A 19,532-nucleotide genomic window follows, 5' to 3' on the forward strand; every position below is an offset into this window, starting at 1 on the left:
TCTTTTGGTGGACTTATCAAACCGAACTTAGAGTGGCTTCAAACGGTGATAAAATGGAACAATTATTTTGAAAAACATATCGATGCTACTATAAATCTGGGACCAGGAGTTGTAAAAACACTAGCAAATAAAATTAAAAAGAAAGAACCTAATTTTTTGTAAATTGTATTTTATTTTTATGTATGCTTTAGAATTGTTTGTTAGTGTGTGTTGTGCATTTTACGCTACGATGTCAAGCTTTCAATCAGAAACGTAAGTACCCACATTGTTGTTTTGTATTCACCATTTACCTAGGTTTTGAACACTAAAGTTTTGTCTTCATTCAGTTTTTTTGGCTTTTTCGATTAGCTGCCTTTAAATAAACATAGATATTAATAAAAAACACCTCAGTCAAAGACAGGAAAGGCGAATAATTGCCAAGCAGGTGAAATGTGTGTTAGGCGATTGTTCTTCTGTGAAAAGTACAGCAACATTTAATAGTTCTGCAAAGCATTCCTCTATTGTCAACGATGTTGCTAGTAATTTAGAAATTATTCAGGAAACTAGTTCTTCCAACTCATCTCAGAATAATTTCACTTTCTGAAATAACTACTAAGACTACTTTTGTGGGGTCGAACTATCAGAACCAATCTTTGGAGGCTACAACCAATCAATCTTTTGTTTTAAGTGAGACTGAAAGTTTATCTTCTGAGTCCATACAATTTTTATCTAGTGAAAGCTCGAGTGAAAGTAATTCAGATAATGAGGAGTATAGTGATGATGAGCCTGGTGATAATAAAAATTTAAACTCTACTACAACTTCTTCTTCTCAAGAAAGTATAACATTTTTAAAACACTGGTCACTTAAAAATAATGTAACACACTCTGCCATTAATGAATGGTTGCAATGGTTTTCCACAAATCCATCAGTAAGTAATTTGCCAAAAGATGCTCGAACTATTTTACAAACTCCTAGACAAATTGACATAAAGAATATGGGTGATGGTTCATATCATTATCCAGTCCTCAAACATGTTTCAAATCCTGTTTTATGTGTTTTAGATTTTAACATAGTGGCCTTGCCTATTCACAAGAGCACAAAGCAAAACTTTTGGCCTATTTTGTGCATAATATCTAATTATCCTAAAGAACCACCTTTTATTGTAGCACTCTACTGTGGCCCATCAAAACCTCCTCTAAATGAGTTTTTTGAAGATTTTGTAGTAGAAGTTAATGACCTGAAAATAAACAAATTAAAAATTACGAACCATAAGTTTATGACATTGAGTGTAGGTCATTTTGCTGTGATGCACCAGCACAAGCTTATGTGAAGGCTACAATGAGCTTTAATTCATATCATGGATGTGACAAATGTACTGTCAAAGGAAGATTTGTTCGTCGAATGGTCTTTTTAGATTCTAGTGCCCCCTCAGACAAGATGCCCCCCCAGATTTTCTTGATGGAAAATATGATAATTACCATAAAAGTGTAACTCCTATATGTGCCGTAGGTGTTGGAATGGTATCAAGTTTCTGAGTAGACTATATGCATTGTGTTTGTTTGGGGGTTATGAGAAATTTATTGTTTTTGTGGAGGGATGGTAGCAGGTTATATCGATTAACACCAGAGAAATTGCAACTTCTGGAAAATCGACTTAAAATATACAAAACAGTTTGGCCTTGTGAATATAATCGACAACCTAGAAGTTTGAAAGAATTAGAGCACTGGAAAGCTACAGAGTTCAGACAATTTTTATTGTATATAACACCACTTCTTGGTGATATTTTGTCTAATTCTGTATTCTCACATATGATGCTATTAAAGTATGGTCTGACAATCTTGTTAAACACTGAATTAAATGGCCTGTATAACTCTTATGCAGATAACTTGCTTAAATTATTTGTGTCTCATTCTGTTCACATCTATGGAATTGAATTTTGTGTTTATAATGTACATGCTTTAATTCACTTGGCAGCTGATGCCATTAAATTTGGATCCTTAAATAATGTAAACAGTTTTGCTTTTGAGAATTATCTTGGGTGTCGATTTTTAAGAAAAGGTAATCAGAGTTTACAACAGATTTGTAACAGAGTTTATGAAGGTAAAGAAATTAATGTAAACTATAATATCAAGGCAACATGTGTATCTGGAAGAATTTCATGAGTCATTGGTGATAAAACCTTCTATCCAAAGCTAATTCATAAAGACTGGACATTTTCTTGTACAGGGGGTAATAGCTGTGTTTTCCTAACAGATGAAACTATAATACAGTGCGTTTTTTTTAACGCGCAACATAGGATTTCACGTGTTAAATTTTTAAGCCCATGTTAGACCATGTTACTTTGGAACTACAAGTATAAAACTTGACGGGTGGCTGTTTCGTACCCTGAAGCTTAAGTAAGTTTACCAATTCGGCCTAAAAAGTGTTAAAAAGCTTGCAAAAAATCATCTTTTTTCGAAAAAGTTTTATCGTTTCATACTCCTTGTATGCATTGTTGTTCTTTGTTGTTTTTGATACTGGCACGGCAGGTAGCAGGTAAAATTTGGCGTAGAAAGTGAAACAGGGTGATCATTAACTTTATATCAAGAAAGTTAAGAACAAAAGAAGTATTTTTATAAGTGAATTGTTCAAAGTGACCTCCGTTTGAAGCCAAACAGTATTCCAAACAATCATAAAATGCCCTTTTGACGTTCAAAAGATGTCGGGTCGTGATGCAGTCAAAATATGTCACTTTACCTGCTACCTGCCCTGTCAGTATAAAAACAACAAGGAACAACAATGCATACAGGGAGTATGGAACGATAAAATCTTTTCGAAAAAAAATGATTTTTTTCCAGTTTTTAATCACTTTTTAGACCAAATTGGTAGACTTACCTTACCCTTAAGCTTCAGGGTACTAAAGACACACTCGTCAAGTTATAGACTTGCAGTTCCAAAATAAAATGGTCTAACATGGGCTTAAAAATTTAACACGTAAAATCCTATGTTGCGCGTTAAAAAAAACGCACTGTATATATTAATAACATCTATGTTGAAAATTGCCATATTTTTATTTTAGGGAAAAAACTTTTAATATTAGAACCATTTGTGTCTTATCCTACAAATAGTAGTTTTATGCTATTATATAAAGTTGTCCTTAGTCAAATTGATATAACTTTTTCACATGAGAAAATTAAATGTAAGGGAGTTATTACCTCAAGGAGAAAATTCCGAGGAAAATACATACTTTTGTTGTCCTTTAATTCACGGCCTTTGAGAAGGAAAAACATATTTATGTATTAGAGGTGCATCAGAAACATTTTTTTATTGAGTTGTTATATTTATAGATGTAAGTACAGGGTGATTCTTCATATTTTACTCAATAGCTAACTCTATTAGTTTTGATCTGACAGCATAGTTTAAATTATCAAAGTTGTAGCATTTTTTCTGAGTCGTCAGAATGTGATATCAAAATTGACATTGTCAAATTTTTGACATGTGTTTTGACTATTTTAGAATTATCAAAGAACTAGAGAATTAGAGAGAAGAACTTATCAAAGAATTAGAAACAAATATTTGATTTTATTTCAACTTATAGCAAAATGTAGTTTCAAAATTCACTTACTTACAAACACAATAATCTTGTGGAGTAGACTTATTTTGCAGTTTTTTTAAAGTGCAAAACAAACTGATTTAATAATAACAACAATTATACAGTGTGTACCAGCCAAATGGAATAAATTCGTTAATAAATAAACGGTGGCTTTTTGGGAAAAACGCTCGGACACGTCGATTTGTATCTTTAGTTGCGCTTTTTTTTCAAAAAAAACTTTTTATACAGGGTGTGTCATGCCACAGTGGCCAATATCAACTTTTTTATTTTAAATGCAACACCCTGCATATTATTCAATTTTTGGATTCCTCAGAAAATTCTAGACATATTTCATGTACAATGTCCTATACCTATCTTCAACTGTTTCGGAAATATTAAATGTTTTCGGATTTATTGCAAAAATTAACATGGAAAACAGAAAATTATTTGATTACAGAAATTCGCTGCAACACACTCAATACTTATTTCCCATTTAGGTTTTGATAATGAGAAAGTAAGCAAAAACCATTTTAGCGTTCCTTCTTACTGATATGAAATAAAAGAACTATAAAAAGTCTTGTTTACTTGCGTTGAAAACGCACGGCCTTAGCAGAGTGTTGTCTGTCTGCATGACAGTAGTGATTAGTGTCAGTGTTATAGTCGCTTTAATTTCGTTAACTCCATAATATCAGAAAAATGGTTTATTTAACAGAAATGCACAAAATAACAATTCTACAGATGATTGGTTATGGAGACAACATACGGACACAAAGTGAAGTTGCTCGGTTATTTCATGAAAAATTTCCAGATTTGCCGCCTATATCCCAAGGGACAATTAGTAAAATAGAAAAGCAGTTTCGCGAGCTTGGTCATGTAAGAACGATAAAAAAACAGCTGCCAATACAATAAATGATGAAACCAAATTGGATATTATGCTTGAGTTTGAAGAAAACCCACATAATTCTAGTCGAAAAGCTGCCCCACTGTTCAATGTTGGCCATTCATCAATTTTTCGAACATTAAAAGAAAATAAAATGCATCCCTATAAACTGATACCAACTCAGGAGCTCCTGGAAGACGATTTTGATAGGCGACTCTATTTTTGTGAACAAATGATGGCAATGCTTGATAACAATGTGATGCAGTTAGAACATGTTCTTTTTTCTGATGAGTGCACGTTTACACTTCACGGTCATGCTAATCGTCAAAATTGCCGCTATTGGTCTGCACAAAATCCTCACTGGATGAGGGTAGAACATACACAATATCCCGAAAAGGTTAATGTTTGGGCAGGAATTGTTGGAGATCATATCATAGGTCCCTTTTTCATTGATGGCAATTTAAATGGAGATAATTATTTAGCACTGCTCCAAAATGATGTCGTGCCGACTTTGACAAACTTATATTCTGATCCAGCAAACCCACAAGTTCCTGCGAATATGATATGGTTTCAGCAAGATGGAGCACCGCCCCATTATCAAATAAATGTCCGGCAGTACCTTAACCAAATATTTCCAAATCGGTGGATAGGGAGGCGAGGATCGATGGAATGGCCAGCACGATCCCCTGATCTGACGTCATTAGACTTCTTCTTATGGGGATATGTCAAAAGTATTGTATACCAAATTAAACCCCTCGACTTAGCTGACTTAAGAAGACGAATAACGCATGCGATTAGATCGGTCACACCTGAGATGTTGAGTAACGTTAGAAGAAATCAGAAAGAAGTAGTAGTCCATATTCTTTCAGTGGAGTCGCAAGAGTACGAAAGGAAGGAAATGACAAACAGTCTTCTCCACAATACTTTATTATGACCTTAGATGGTAAGGTCTGCTCAACAAGTTTCGGTCACATAAATGACCATCTTCAGGAGCTTAAATCGATCGATCAATGTGACTACTGTCTTTTTACAAGGGGAGAGACAGAGAGACCCATGTTATAACGAATTAGTGACTATAACATAGTTAAGTAGGTGAACAATGCTCATTATGGAGAAAAAACTAACTATAGCACATTAAATTAAAATTAAACAAAAAACTTAAACTAGACCCATTTAGGGCTGGGTGAGACCCTAGGGGGAAAAAAAGATCTTAAAACTCGTGCACCATCCACTGAAGAGGCGATCAAACAGGAAACATGGTTGCATGCATCTAACGCAGTCACTCAAAAGGAAAACAGTCCTGAACCAATTACTTTGATAAATCCTGAAGATAAAAACAAGACTTTTGCTCAAGCACTATCCACACAGTCAAGTAACAGAAATGTACTGAACATTGAAACCAATGCATCAACTGAAGCAAACACTAAGTGATCAACCCCACCTACAAAGAAAACTCATGAAACATTACTCCGGGTCAATAACATGGACAACCCAGAAAATGAAGTAAAAGAGTTAAAAAAGGAACTACAAAATAAGGACATCGGAGGAGGATTCAAAAAGATCAAACAAACAAAGAATGGGACTATTATAGTAGAGAGTCACACATCAGAGCAACAAAAAAAACTGGAAGAAGCAGTTAACCAAAGTGAGAATATAAAAATCAAGAAAATTCCTAATATGGACCCAATGTTTGTAGTCACTGGTATTGAGAAAGGCTTTAACAATGAGGATTAGAAGAAATTGAAAAACTTAATTACGAAATTGTAAATGAATTAGGACAAACAATCAAAGACAAAATAAAAGTTATAACAAAAAAGCAATGTCGCAATCAGTCAAAGGAAAATTTGATTTTGCAGGCAGAACTAGCACTATCAAAATGGTTCTTAAAAAAAGGCATTATTAATTTCGACCTAGTAAAAGTACAGGGTGCTGCATTTTCGATGGTTTTACGGGGTACAGAGAAAACGGTAATAGATAGAAAAAAAAGTAGCATACGTGTTCCGATCTTTTTTTCTGAGCTGAGATGACTGGCCAAGAGTGGGCTGCGCAAACTTCTTTTGTTTCAAAGATACGGGGGGTTTTTGAAAATTGGCCATTTTTGAACCTCCTCTGTATTTCATTTACTATAAAAGTTATTAAAAAAAGTAAAACGGTTTCCGATACAACTTTTCACGTAGAATCCAATGGCGTAGTTTTTTTCTATTACGTTTAGTTTTTGACATACGGCAGTAAGTTACATTTTTTTAAATGGAATACCCTATATATTGTTACGTCATTTATACCCTATTATATTACAACATATAAGTTTGTAAAGGTTAATCCTCTTATTTATAAAAAAAGTCGTTTGATAAGTTAAAAACATGCTAATATCTAAAATACCAAAACAAAACAATCGGAAATCATATAAACTAACACATCAGAAAATTAAATATTTTTAATACATCCTATAATTTAAAAAAATTTAAGTTACAAACAGTTCTACCGTCGCTTTAATAAGAAAAGTGGCCATTTCTATTTTCTACTATTTTTAAGGTTGAAGTTAAAAAAAACTGTTTATAAACGACATGAAACATGTTAATATGAACATAGTCAAATTTTGTTTCGACTGTGGGTAGTTTTATACATATTATTTAGCACTTTTTTGTAAAGGAAACACCTTTTTTCTAATTACCAAGATTAACGTTTACAAACTTATATGTGTTAATACACCGTTGAGAAAGTAAAAATTAACAGAACTAAATGACGTAAAAATATATAGGGTGTTCCATTTAAAAAAATAGAACTTACTGTCATATGTCAGAAACTAAACGTAATAGAAAAAAACTGACTACGCCATTGGAATCTACGTCAAAACTTCTACCGGAAACCGTTTTTCCTTTTTTGATAACTATAATAGCAAATGAAATACAGAGGCGGTTCCAAAATGACCAATTTTCAAAAACCCCCCGTATCTTTGAAACGAAAGAAGTTTGCGCAGCCCACTCTTCGCCAGTCATCTCAGCTCAGAAAAAAAGATCGAAACACGTATGCTACTTTTTTTCTATCTATTACCGTTTTCTCTGTACCCCGTAAAACCATCGAAAATGCAGTACCCTGTACATGTCATGGAACATCTCAACTTGGCCATGTGTTTTAAGTGCAGCGGTTTTGGACATGTAGCAAAACATTTCTCTGAAGAAAAGTGCTGTTTAAATTGTGGTGGTGAACATGAAGCCCGAAACTGTAAATCAACTACTTTAAATTGTCCAAATTATGGGAAAATCCAATCCAATCAATAGGAAATTCGTTAAATCAACTGAATCACTTAATCCAGGATCTAAGAGACGTAAGAGTACTTTGTGTCACGGAACACTGGAAAACAAAAGATGAATTACAATTTTTCACTCCACATAACTTTAAATTGGTCTCTTCCGCATGTCGTGAACGTGGGGTAGTGCTATATTTGTTCATCAATCAATAAAATGTAAGTCTAGAATTAAGATAACCAAATTGTCTAAGAAACAAATATTCGAATGCTCCGCAGTTGATTGCGACATTAATGGGAAGGAAGTAGTTGTTATTTGCATTTATAGACCCCCTGCAGGGAATATAGAAACTTTTTTTGATTGTCTTGAACGCGCATTGAGCATTATATTTGATGTAAACAAAATGATAATAATCACTGGTGATTTTAATATTGAATTTCTTAAGGACAACAAAAACAAACATAGAATTTTATCACTTATGAACTGTTTTAATCTTCAACATACAATTACAGCAAATACCAGAATAACGAGTCGAAGTCAAAGCTGCATAGATAACATATTTGTTAATTTTCCTTACATAGAAAGTTCTGTAATAAACACGCACATATCAGATCATTCTGCCCAATGCGTCACGTTCCAGATGTCAACTAAGGCTATTAATACAAGCTATTACACTCGTATCTTTTCTGAACAAAACAAACAACAATTTGTAAACCTCCTTAAGAGTGAAAACTGGGGAATAGTTTTCAGTTCATTTTATCAAACCATCGATGAGCAATGGAACTTATTTTTGTCGGAATTTACAATCCTGTTTAATCAATGTTTTCCTCAGAAATTAGTAACAAATAAAAGCAGAAATAAGTGCAAAAAATTATACAAATCGGATGAATTAAATGAGTGCAAGAAAAAACTAGATTTGCTACTTCAGCTGTCAAGACATGATATAAGATTTAAACCTCAGTATATCACTGTAAAAAAGGAATATGACAACATTTTATTAAAATCAAGAGCGGATAGTTATAAAAAACAAATAGAATCTTCTGACAATAAAAATAAATGTATGTGGTCAATTTGTAATGAGATATTGGGGAAAACTCAGTGTTGGCTTGAGACTGATATAGCGGGTGATCCTTGTGTTATAGCAAATAAATTTAATGACAAATTCTTGTCGTTGGTCCCTGATATATTGGAAAATATGCAGCACACGGAGTTTAGTTGTAATATAATCCCCAATAGTGAATCATTTCACTTCAAACCAATCACTGAAGAGGAACTGTGTGATTTTTCAGCAAAATTAAAAAACAAAATAACAAGTGGTATAGATGAGATTCCTGCAAGTATAGTTAAATTGGTACTACCACATATATCCAAGCCACTAACATACTTAATAAATAAAAGTCTCAAGCAGGGAAGCTTTCCAGATCAGTTGAAAATTGCTCAAGTTAAACCGATTTATAAGAAAGGTGATAAAAATGAAATAGGAAATTACAGACCAATAAGCATCCTTCCAGCCTTTCCAAAGATTTTTGAATTGGTTTTATACACACAGCTAACAGATTTTTTTATAATGTGCGACCTCTTCAGTGGTTATCAACATGGCTACATTGCCGGAAGATCAGTACAAACAGCAATTTTTCAGTTTACAAGTCATATCCTTGAACACATAGAAAACCATAAACTAGGAATAGGTATATTTTTAGACTTATCTAAGGCTTATGATTGTGTAGATAAAGAACTATTGTTAAAAAAATTAGAACTCTATGGAGTTAGAAGTAAGGCCCTAAGATTGTTTAATTCTTACTTATCTCATAGGAAACAACAGGTTAAACTATTTAGGGACAGCTAGCCATACACATCAAATATAAAAGAAAATCAACATGGAATAGCCCAGGGCAGTATTCTGGGGCCACTACTCTTTGTAATTTACATGAACGATCTGAATTCTATAGCAAAAGAAAATGAAAAAATTGTCAACTTTGCAGATGACACAAATTTACTTGTAGGTTAAGAGGAAATCAACACTTTAATTCAGTCTGGAAACGATCTGTTTATTAGGACCTCTGAGTGGTTTAAAAAAAATAAATTAGCTTTAAATATGGAAAAAACAAGTGTGATTATTTTTTCAACAAAACAAGGTACATTTGAGAAACATAATGAAATACACCTTCTCACTGACAGGAGCCAATTACTAGCCAAGAACACAAAATTTTTGGGAGTGCAGATTGATGAATTTCTAGATTGGTCTGATCACATAAATGTTCTGCTAGGCAGGTTAAACTCAATTTGCTATGGAATTCGAATTGTCTCCGGGTATCTGAACCTGGTGGCCCTTAAAATATTGTACTTTGCCAACTTTGAATCCATTATGAAGTATGCAATTATGTTTTGGGGTAGAAGTACTTCAATACAGAATGTATTTGTAATTCAAAAAAGGGCAATTAGATTAATGTTCAAAATGAAACACAAAGATTCATGTAGATCCATCTTTAAAAAAAATAAAATAATGACAGTTTATGCAATTTATATATATGAGTGTCTCATCTTTCTTAAAAAGAACCAAAACCTATTTAACATCAAAGTCAATCATACATACAACACAAGACAAAAAGATGTAAACTGTCCAAAACATAGATTAACACTCACTGAGAAGAATGCAAAATATATGTCTATTCGCCTATTTAACAACCTACCAGACAGGCTGAAAACATTGACGGACAAAAGTTTTAAAAAAGAAGTAAAAAATTTACTAATTGAATTAGAACCCTATACTATAGAGGATTATTTTGTTAAATAAATATTGCTTATTCTCTGAAATCTGTATTTAGGGAAAAATCGCAGAAAATGTATATAAGTATCTTTAAGTACTACATAGTTCATAGTTTACCATGACGCTATTTCCTTTGTATTAGTTGATAATGTACATTGTACTCTATCCTAATCACAATTCGAAATAAAGACTGTTATTATTATTATTATTATTATTATTATTATTACATTTGGGTATAGGACATATTATAAAAAAAATGTTCAGAATTGTTTGATAATCCTAGAAAATTGAAAATATAATTTTGACTTGTCACGCATTTCTGAAACGTCCTGTATAAATAACAATATATTCTGCAAATAGCTTGCATCATCTCGTACAACTTTTCTATTATTTTTTTTCTAATGTGAAAAATAAAAAAGTTGAGAAGGGGAATTATAAATGATCACCGTGTACACGGCGTTAATTATTTTAACAGATTATTAGGCTAGTTGCTATATTACAAAACCAAAGCTTTAATTTTGCAAATAAAAAACGAAGCAGTGTGTTCCGTGATATCGTACTTCGGTAGGTTAATAACCCAGCAAGCCCTCTTCCACCATCCCCTCCCTCAACAGCGTGTTGGCCGGTGTTCGCACTTTTTCTGGGGTTTACCACCTTATTGGAGCCCTTAGCTACCCTCATCTTGCTCATTGCGTTGTCCACTTGCCACCTGTTTGCTAGTTTGGTGCATTGTTTGTCTAATTTTAACTTTAAATCTTGTTGTATGAATGGTTGCGGCTTTAACCTTTTTATTGTTAATCTTTGATTGATTTGTGGGTTGTAGAACTATCTACCTGTCGTCACTTAGGCTATTGATTTTATTGTAATCCCCTCTTAAACGCTCCCCCTGCCTTCGAATTAACGGCTTATCATTGCGGTTTTTCAAAAAAATTTAGCATCTCCATTTTGTTTCCTGTTTGATCGCCTCTGCCGTTGATGGTGAATTAAATCTAAAGTTATCTTTTCTCTCCCCATAGGGTCTAACCCAGCCCTTAAAAATGGGTCTAATTTAAGGTTTTAGTTTGGTGATTAAATATGTAGTGTCAGGTTTTTTTCTCCATAATCAGGTAATTATTCAATTTTAAACCTATTTTATTCATATTACTTGTGTTAAATTTTATAGCTTTATTCCCCCCTTTAAACAACTTTTTAAATTCACAAAATCTTTATATGGGGGTCACTGTCTCTCCCTTTCTAAAAAGACAGCCGGCGCATTGATTGTCTAGATGAGGTAGGTTTTCTCGTTTCTTAAACATCTGTTACACATAAGTAGAGTAAGTTATTCTTCTAGCACCTGAAGATGGCCATTTATATGTCCGAAACTAGTAGAGTAGGCCTTACCCTTTGAAGGTCGAAATAAAGTATTGTGGAGACGACTGCGTGTCATTCCTTTCCTTTTGAACTTAATAAATATTTTGTTGAGATCGACTTTGAGTTTTGTTTTCACTTAAATCAAAATCGGTTGGAACAGATGACTTGAATATCACCCTTATAAACTTCTGTTGTCCCACAATATTACCCTTCTTAACACACAGTATAAATTCTTGTTTAAAGAAATCGTACTTTCCAAAAAATTGGAAACACGCCAAGGTTATTCTTCTATAAAAGAAAAATAATCCAACAGAAATGAGTGACTTGAGGTCGATATCAATACTACCAGTATTTTCAAAAATTCTTGAAAAAGCGATGTATTACCAAATAGCTGAGTTTGTGACAACTTGTGGTGTAATACCCCTAAGTAATACCACCTAAGCAATCTGATTTTCGTAAAAGTTACTCGTGTACTACCGCGTTATCTGATATACTGGACGACATTGTTGATGCTCAGGATACAAATTTAGCTACTGTTCTCATACTGCTCGATTATACTAGAGCATTCGACATGATAGATCATAAAACTATGATTGCTGCAATTTTAAAGTTTATAGGGTTTGGAGAAAGAGCATTGTCTCTTCTCGCATCTTTCCTTGTTGATAGACATCAAACAGTTCAAATAGGTGATAAGGTCTCTGAAAACTTACACAGTTTTGAGTAGAGTGCCGCAGGGGAGCATCTTGGGACCTCTTTTGTACAGCATTTATACTTTTAATTTTACAAATACCCTTTCTTTCTGTAAATATCATTTGTATGCTTTGTATGATGATCAAATATAAAGGGTAATTCCAGTAACCCAGTATGGATCCCAGAAACCTTAAGAAATACGAGAAAGTTTGAATTGGGGCAAAGTTGCGCAATTTAAATCTCCACCAATTGCCGTTTTAAAAATTTCTATTTTCCGAGTGCTTCCTTTTGTTTTTATCTATTTCTAACCTTATTTGAAGAGATATCCCAAAACTAAAAGCATCTTTTCATTGCCACTTTTTCCTAGCTATTCGAGGATGGATTCAAATTTGCCACACGACGTTTCGTTTTTTGTCAGTCATCATCAGCTTTCTTTTTTCTTATGGGCGCCATATTGGATTTTTAGCCCACCAAATAGAACGTTTTATTCTGTTTTAGTGATGTATAATAACTTATGATTTGCTTGATAAATAACAAAATAATTCAATAAAAACTATTTTTACTTTAGTTATTGGCTTTGAGTGTTAATGGCCCGTTTTATAAAATGTCATTATTTGACAGTACTTGTCAAACACGATAATTCGGACGATCATTAGAGCAAGTCAATCATAGTTAAAAATGTATCTAGAAAAGATACCCCCGCACAAAATGTTATTATTATACAACATTGCTGAACTATTTAGGTTAATCAGAAAATAAGATTTGTTAGCATTATCTCTAACTTAAACAGCTCATTTATGTTTCCAAGAGAAAGATCATCATTTTAGGAACTTAATTTTTTGGCAAATTTCAATTTTTTATCATTTATACACCCGCCTTATTTTAAGGTTAGTTTTGTTGGTTGAGTTTGTAAATTCCATGATGGAAAGTGATCGCATATTTTGGGAGGAGTTTATAAACATTTATCATCTGCATACCTGTCTTTGGAATACAAAGGTAAAGAGTATTCAAACAGAAACATAAAAAACCAAGCATACGAAGAACTGATAAAAAAATGCAAGGAAAAATTTCCAAACGCAAATAAGGACTTTGTAGTTAAAAAAATTCATACTATGCGATGCAGTTTTCGCCGAGAATTAAAAACAGTCATAAACTCTGTGAGGTCTGGCAGTGGCACTGATGAAGTTTACGTTCCATCCTTATGGTATTATGATATGCCATAGCGGATTCTGAAATGCCTCGGAAAGGCACTTCAAATATTGAAGATGACGAGAGTGGCCCCGAAAAAACACAAAACGAGGTAGAAGCAGAAGAAGCATGTAGCTATTTATTAATATAATGTATTGTTAAATAATCATGTACAAGTTTGGTTTAATATTTTGTTTTTATAAAAGGGGGGGCCCCTTTTCACCCTATTGTTCACTAAGTTTGGATCAAGCCACATCTTTTTTCTTGGAAAGGCACAGCTCCGTTAGTATTGAAGTATGTTTTGTATTCATCTCTTATCTTTTTTGCTAAAGCAGTAGCTGCTCTTGGAGAACGTTTCAGTGATGTCAAAGGATTTCGATCTTGTCGCCATTCTCCAGGTATTACTTCTCCAGTTTCAGTATCTTCTTGGTCATATGAAGATTTTGGCGAGTAAGTTGTAGATGCTTTACGTCTAAGGAAGTTATGAAGGGCACAACATGCTAATACTATAGCATCAACATTTTCAATGTCAATAGCAATATCAGTATGAAATATACGAAACCGGGTAGCCATTATGCCAAAAGCATTTTCTACGATTCTACGTGATCGACTTAACCTATAATTAAATATCCTTTCTTCCTTTTTTAAGTTTTTTTGAGCATATGGCTTCATTAGGTTTTCAAGTAACGGAAATGCTTCGTCTCCTACAAAAGTATAAGGCAACCTAGACTGCGTTCCACAGGGAGTTTCAGGACGTGAAAAATGTAATTTGTCATTTATCAGTTTTTCATAAAATTTAGTTTCTTGCAAAACTCCTCCATCGGAAATCCGACCGTTGATAGCTGTATGAACCATTATGAACTCGTAATTTGCATTAACAACTGCTAACAATACGATGCTAAATTTTCCTTTATAATTATAATAGTATGATCTACTATTATGAGGATTCTTTATATTAATGTGTTTACCGTCTATCGCACCACAACATGTATCAAAGTTCCATTTTTCTATAAAATCGTTTGCTATTGATTTCCATTCCTTTTCGCTCTTTGGAAACTAAAACAAAAACAATAACTTATAATTTATTTCAGGACATTGAAGAAAACATGGAGCTAACAGAACCCAATAATTTTTCCGACACAGACTTATCAAACATTCAGTCTCCAACTCCAACTACTTCACATATGAGCTCAACTACGACTCGTAAAAGAAAGAAGTCACGATGGAACAGTACTCGGGGACGCATCGCGCATTTTGCGTACGAGCGTATTATCGTAATGGTGATTCAATAGTGACTGCTCAACGTCTCTATCGTGTGGAATATCGTACACGCCACGCGTCAAGTGACGATAGCATTAGGAAATGGATCAGGATGTTCGAGAATACACTGCGACAGTTAAAATTCAAAACTCTGGTCGTCCTCGTTCAGTTCGCGATGAAGAAACAATTAAAGAAGTTGAGGCGTCGGTTCGTCAAAATCCGTCTTTATCCATCCGAAAGCGAAGCCAAGCGTTGATCATCAAAAAATCGTCTTTACATTCGATTTTAAAAAAAGACTTACATCTAAAAGCCTATAAAATACAATTGGTTCAAGAATTAAAGGATACGGACTATGCTAATCGACTGAATTTTGCAAACGAAATGCTGCAGCGATTTAACAACATACTGTTCAGTGACGAAGCAAATTTTCAACTGAATGGTCATGTTAATAGGCAGAATTGTCGGTACTGGGCAGTGGAGAATCCGATACGAATGCATGAACGACCCCTGCATAGCCCAAAGGTCGTTGTTTGGGCCGCTATGTGTGCTAAAGGCATAATTGGCCCTTATTTTCATGAAGATCAACGAGGCCGAGCAATTAATGTGAATAGTGACCGTTATTGCGATATGTTGCGAAATTTTTTGGTCCCAGAGTTGCAGGAGTTTACAGGTTTCAACTCAAGAACGTGGTTCCAGCAAGATGGGGCCACTTGCCATACCTCAAATGACTCAATGGAAGTTGTTAACGAATTATTCCCTAATAAAGTCATTTCGCGAAGGGGTAACCTCAACTGGCCCAGAAGCCCCCACCTTAGCCCGCTCGACTATTTTGCATGGGGATACCTAAAAAGTAAGGTTTATCAAAATAATCCGACGAATCTAACCCAGTTGAAGCAAAACATCAGGTCAAAAATGGCAGCAATATCGATAGCTATGTGTCAACGTGTTATCGCCAATCTTCGTTCCCGTTTAGAAGAGTGCCAGCAACGTAACGGTCATCTATTGGATAACATCATCTTTTCCAAATAATTCTCCAATTCATATGCTAATAATAAACAATAAACTTTTTTATTGCATACAAATAACTCTTGTTTTATTGAACTTACAAATACCCGATACCCTTTCTGGACACCTTGTATCTATATATTGTATATTTAGATTTTATCTATATAATAATGACTATTGTGGCACAAAGAAAACAAATGATATTTGACCATTGTTCTTGTTTAATTAAAGGTAGGATGGGTATGACGACACAAGCATTACCCTGACCTACCTCAAAACCGCTACCAAGACAAAATAAACCGAGTATAGGTTGTTTACACTACTTAAGTAGAGTGCATTTTAAACCATATGGTCTTTAGACAACCGTAAATTTGGTTTTGTGTTTACATTTTGATTACTTACTTTCTTATTTTTGTTTACAGATAATATAAAAAAAAAATAAATAATAAAAAAAAAATAAAATAATACAAAAAATAAAAAATAATACACAAAAATATGACTCAACAATAGCACAGTTACATCGTTTTGAATGAGTGAAACAACGAAGTAAACGTCACATTCAAAACCCACCCACCATGTATATCATATGTATATGTCTTGGCAAGTACATCATTTGGTTCCAGTATATGCTATAAATATACATGTGTACATGTAATGAATATGAAAATGTTGGTTCAGTGTATTAACTCTGACACATTCCTGCAACATACATGTAAGGTTCATAATGTTTGTATGTATGTACCATGTACAGGATGATTGATTGAATTTTGACCACCCCCTTAACTTCCATAATTTTGATTTTAGCAAAAAACGTTAAATACAAAACTAGAAGATATTTAGGTCTACTTTATTTTTAGCTAAACAGTTATTATACAGGGTGTCCCAAATTTGTTATTCAAAAACACATGTTTATTGTGTAAAATGTGAAGTACATTTGTGCTGCTTTAAGGGTTTTTATATAATATTAGTTTCATAACAAATAAGAGTTTTAATAAATAAAATGTCCTCAACGTATATGTATATGAATTTTCCACTTAGACCTATTGTCCGTCGACGACATGACGTCACGGTCAAAATTAATATTTTTACCTCAAAACGACAAATTTTTTCAAAATGTTTTCAGAAGTGTCATGACTGAAAGGGTTAATATACCGTATTAGTGGTGACCCGACGTGCAATCGACTCAAATTTGTATTCCCCAAAATAGTGCAAATACGAGTAGAAATGCCGTCGCCCCAACGTCGGTACCTGACGTTGCGTCGGGTAATCGAACGTTGGCTCGACGTCCAAATGCCGTTTGGGCATTATGGATAGTTCTTAGAAAACACACGTGATTAGCATTAATTCTTCGATATAAATAGGAGCTGAGCAGACACAAAAAGTTAAATTTGCTGTGGGATGTTAATCAGTTGGAAAATAAATTGTACGTTAGATAGATATGAATGACTGATTGCTGGTCCTTGTTCACTCCCAATGTCAACTTCTGCACAGTTACTCAGTTCGCCATGCATAGATTGACATTTAAAGGAATGACAATATTTCTAATAGATCAGCATTTAGTTGGAAATTAAAGGAAAATTATTCGGCCAGATATTGTGGATAGAACAATGCTGCATATGGCATAACAGCAAATCGAAATCGCAAATAAAATTACACACCACCCGCGCCCCAGTTTTTAGTTTATTATTAAATTAAAAAAAAAATCCAAGATTGACCTGGATGACTTTTTTTTTGCTTCTCGCTTCACCGGGAGAATATCTGAAACAAAAAAAAAATAATATTACCACGAGAATATAAGAAATGTCAATGTGTTTTAAGGAAGGAAATAAATCAAATTTATTTCACTTAATCGGAAACATTAAAAAATGTGGAATTTATATTACTTGAGCGGAAACATTAAAATTGTGGAATGCGGTCAGAGTGCAACTGCACCTATGATGCAATAGCTAGACTATGCACCGGAGTGTGACCGGACGCGAAAGAGTTGCGAAATATGCGAAATATTTCCAGGTACCGAGGGTCGAAAGGTCGTCACGAGTTGTCGGCTACAGGAGACCTGGTCTGGGAGTTTTTGATTGGTGGAACCAGTGTTTGGAATGCTATAAGAAGGAAGTTGTACCCTAGAGAGGGGTTCATTCCAGTCAGTCCAGTTTTGCTGTGCACCACGTCGGAGAAGGCAGTACCTAGCCAGAAGACTCCGCTCACGCCACAGAATGTAGTCGTCCTGAATTCTGCAACCCGCACCGGGGGTTTACAAATTAATTAAATAGTAAACCATATCTTAAACTATAATAAATCGCGAGTGCCAAACCCTCCAGAAAGCTGCCCTCATAATTGTTTAACAAATGTAAGTATAGATTTATTATTGTAATATTTTGTGCATGTAAAAGGTATTGTTTTAAGTGCTACTTTTGGGAATTATGTTGAAGGTTTTATTCCGATTCACTAAGTTGATAAACCAACCATTTTGTCAATTAGTTTTAACTGTTATTTAGTTATTAAATTATATTTTTCTACCAAGTGGTTTGATTCTACCTCTGAAACAAGATATCGGTAAAGGCGTTTATTAAAGTAATAAACGCACGTCTCGTTTAACTTGTTGGGCCAAAAGGGCTTTACAACTTAAACGTGACAATACATTGAATGGTAATCTAGCACACAACTTAACGTATTATGTTAGAAATTCACTGACTTTAAAAAAAAAAAATTTATGCAAAACACGTATTTGTCAGCGCACGAGAAAACCCACCAGTTAAAAACAGGGCACGGGAAATTGGCACTTTCCAGCGTCCTCACGGAAAAGGTACATTTTTTAAACAAATCCACCAAAAAATAGATAGTTTTCAGGCTAGTAAGAATAATGAAAAAAACCTTTCCTACTCAGGTGCGGTAAATGCACTTTTACACACTTATTTGAGTGCGGGAAGGAGTACTTTTCCACACCGGATGCGGTAAAGTTACTTTTCCGCATTGCAAAATTACATTACAATAAATGTAAAATTTTAAAGGTAATATGTGTAAATCGAGCATACCCACTTGCACCAACCTTTTTATGAGATACTCAAGCAAATCAAAAGTTGGTGTTCTTTCCGACTGATATGGCAACACTGCAAAGTCCAAAATATTTTACATAGAGAGTTTGGATAGGCTACACTCCAAATTTAAACGAAAAATATTAAGTCGTTCTCTAGATACTTCTAATATACCATCAGCGTGAATCACCCTGAATCTTACATATTATATTAAAAATAGACATTTTTTAAAATTATATTTGATTATGAATTCTATTTAAAAGAAGAAAGTTATGTCAATTCTTGAGAAAACTGAACGCAGTAGCTAAAAACTAAACACGAAACTGAAATCAGATCGAAAAAGTGCCTTAAAAATGTTTGTGTTTCACTCCGATATTTCAATAAAGAAAAAAGTTGGGTAAAGTTTTTAAAATGGGCGAAATTCGAAAAACGGCCTCTAGCGCCGCAATCTGACAAGATATCGAAATACGGTTTTTGCCATAACACCGTATCTAGCTAGTAAATGGGGTTTTCCTGTCAAAACACTCTAAATCCTGACACCCTGTACAGGTGATTCAATGATAA

The 19,532-nt window shown here is 33.9% G+C and overlaps 1 long non-coding RNA gene across 2 annotated transcripts in view; it reads right to left on the minus strand.

The window, feature by feature from the left end:
- LOC145738259 (uncharacterized) overlaps positions 1 to 19,532 on the minus strand; it is a 69,595-nt gene that overhangs the window by 41,616 nt on the left and 8,447 nt on the right. Inside the window, exon 3 of one of the 2 annotated variants that reach the window (XR_014180667.1) lies at positions 17,785 to 18,167. The exons of the other annotated variant lie outside the window; for it this stretch is intronic. This is a non-coding gene — a long non-coding RNA (uncharacterized LOC145738259). Of the gene's footprint in view, positions 1 to 17,784; positions 18,168 to 19,532 lie in introns of those variants that run through there. 2 annotated transcript variants of the gene reach the window in all.

The sequence above is a fragment of the Ips typographus genome, linkage group LG15, assembly GCF_016097725.1.
Source record: "Ips typographus isolate SLU linkage group LG15, UJ_Ityp_2.0, whole genome shotgun sequence".
NCBI lineage: Eukaryota > Metazoa > Arthropoda > Insecta > Coleoptera > Curculionidae > Ips > Ips typographus.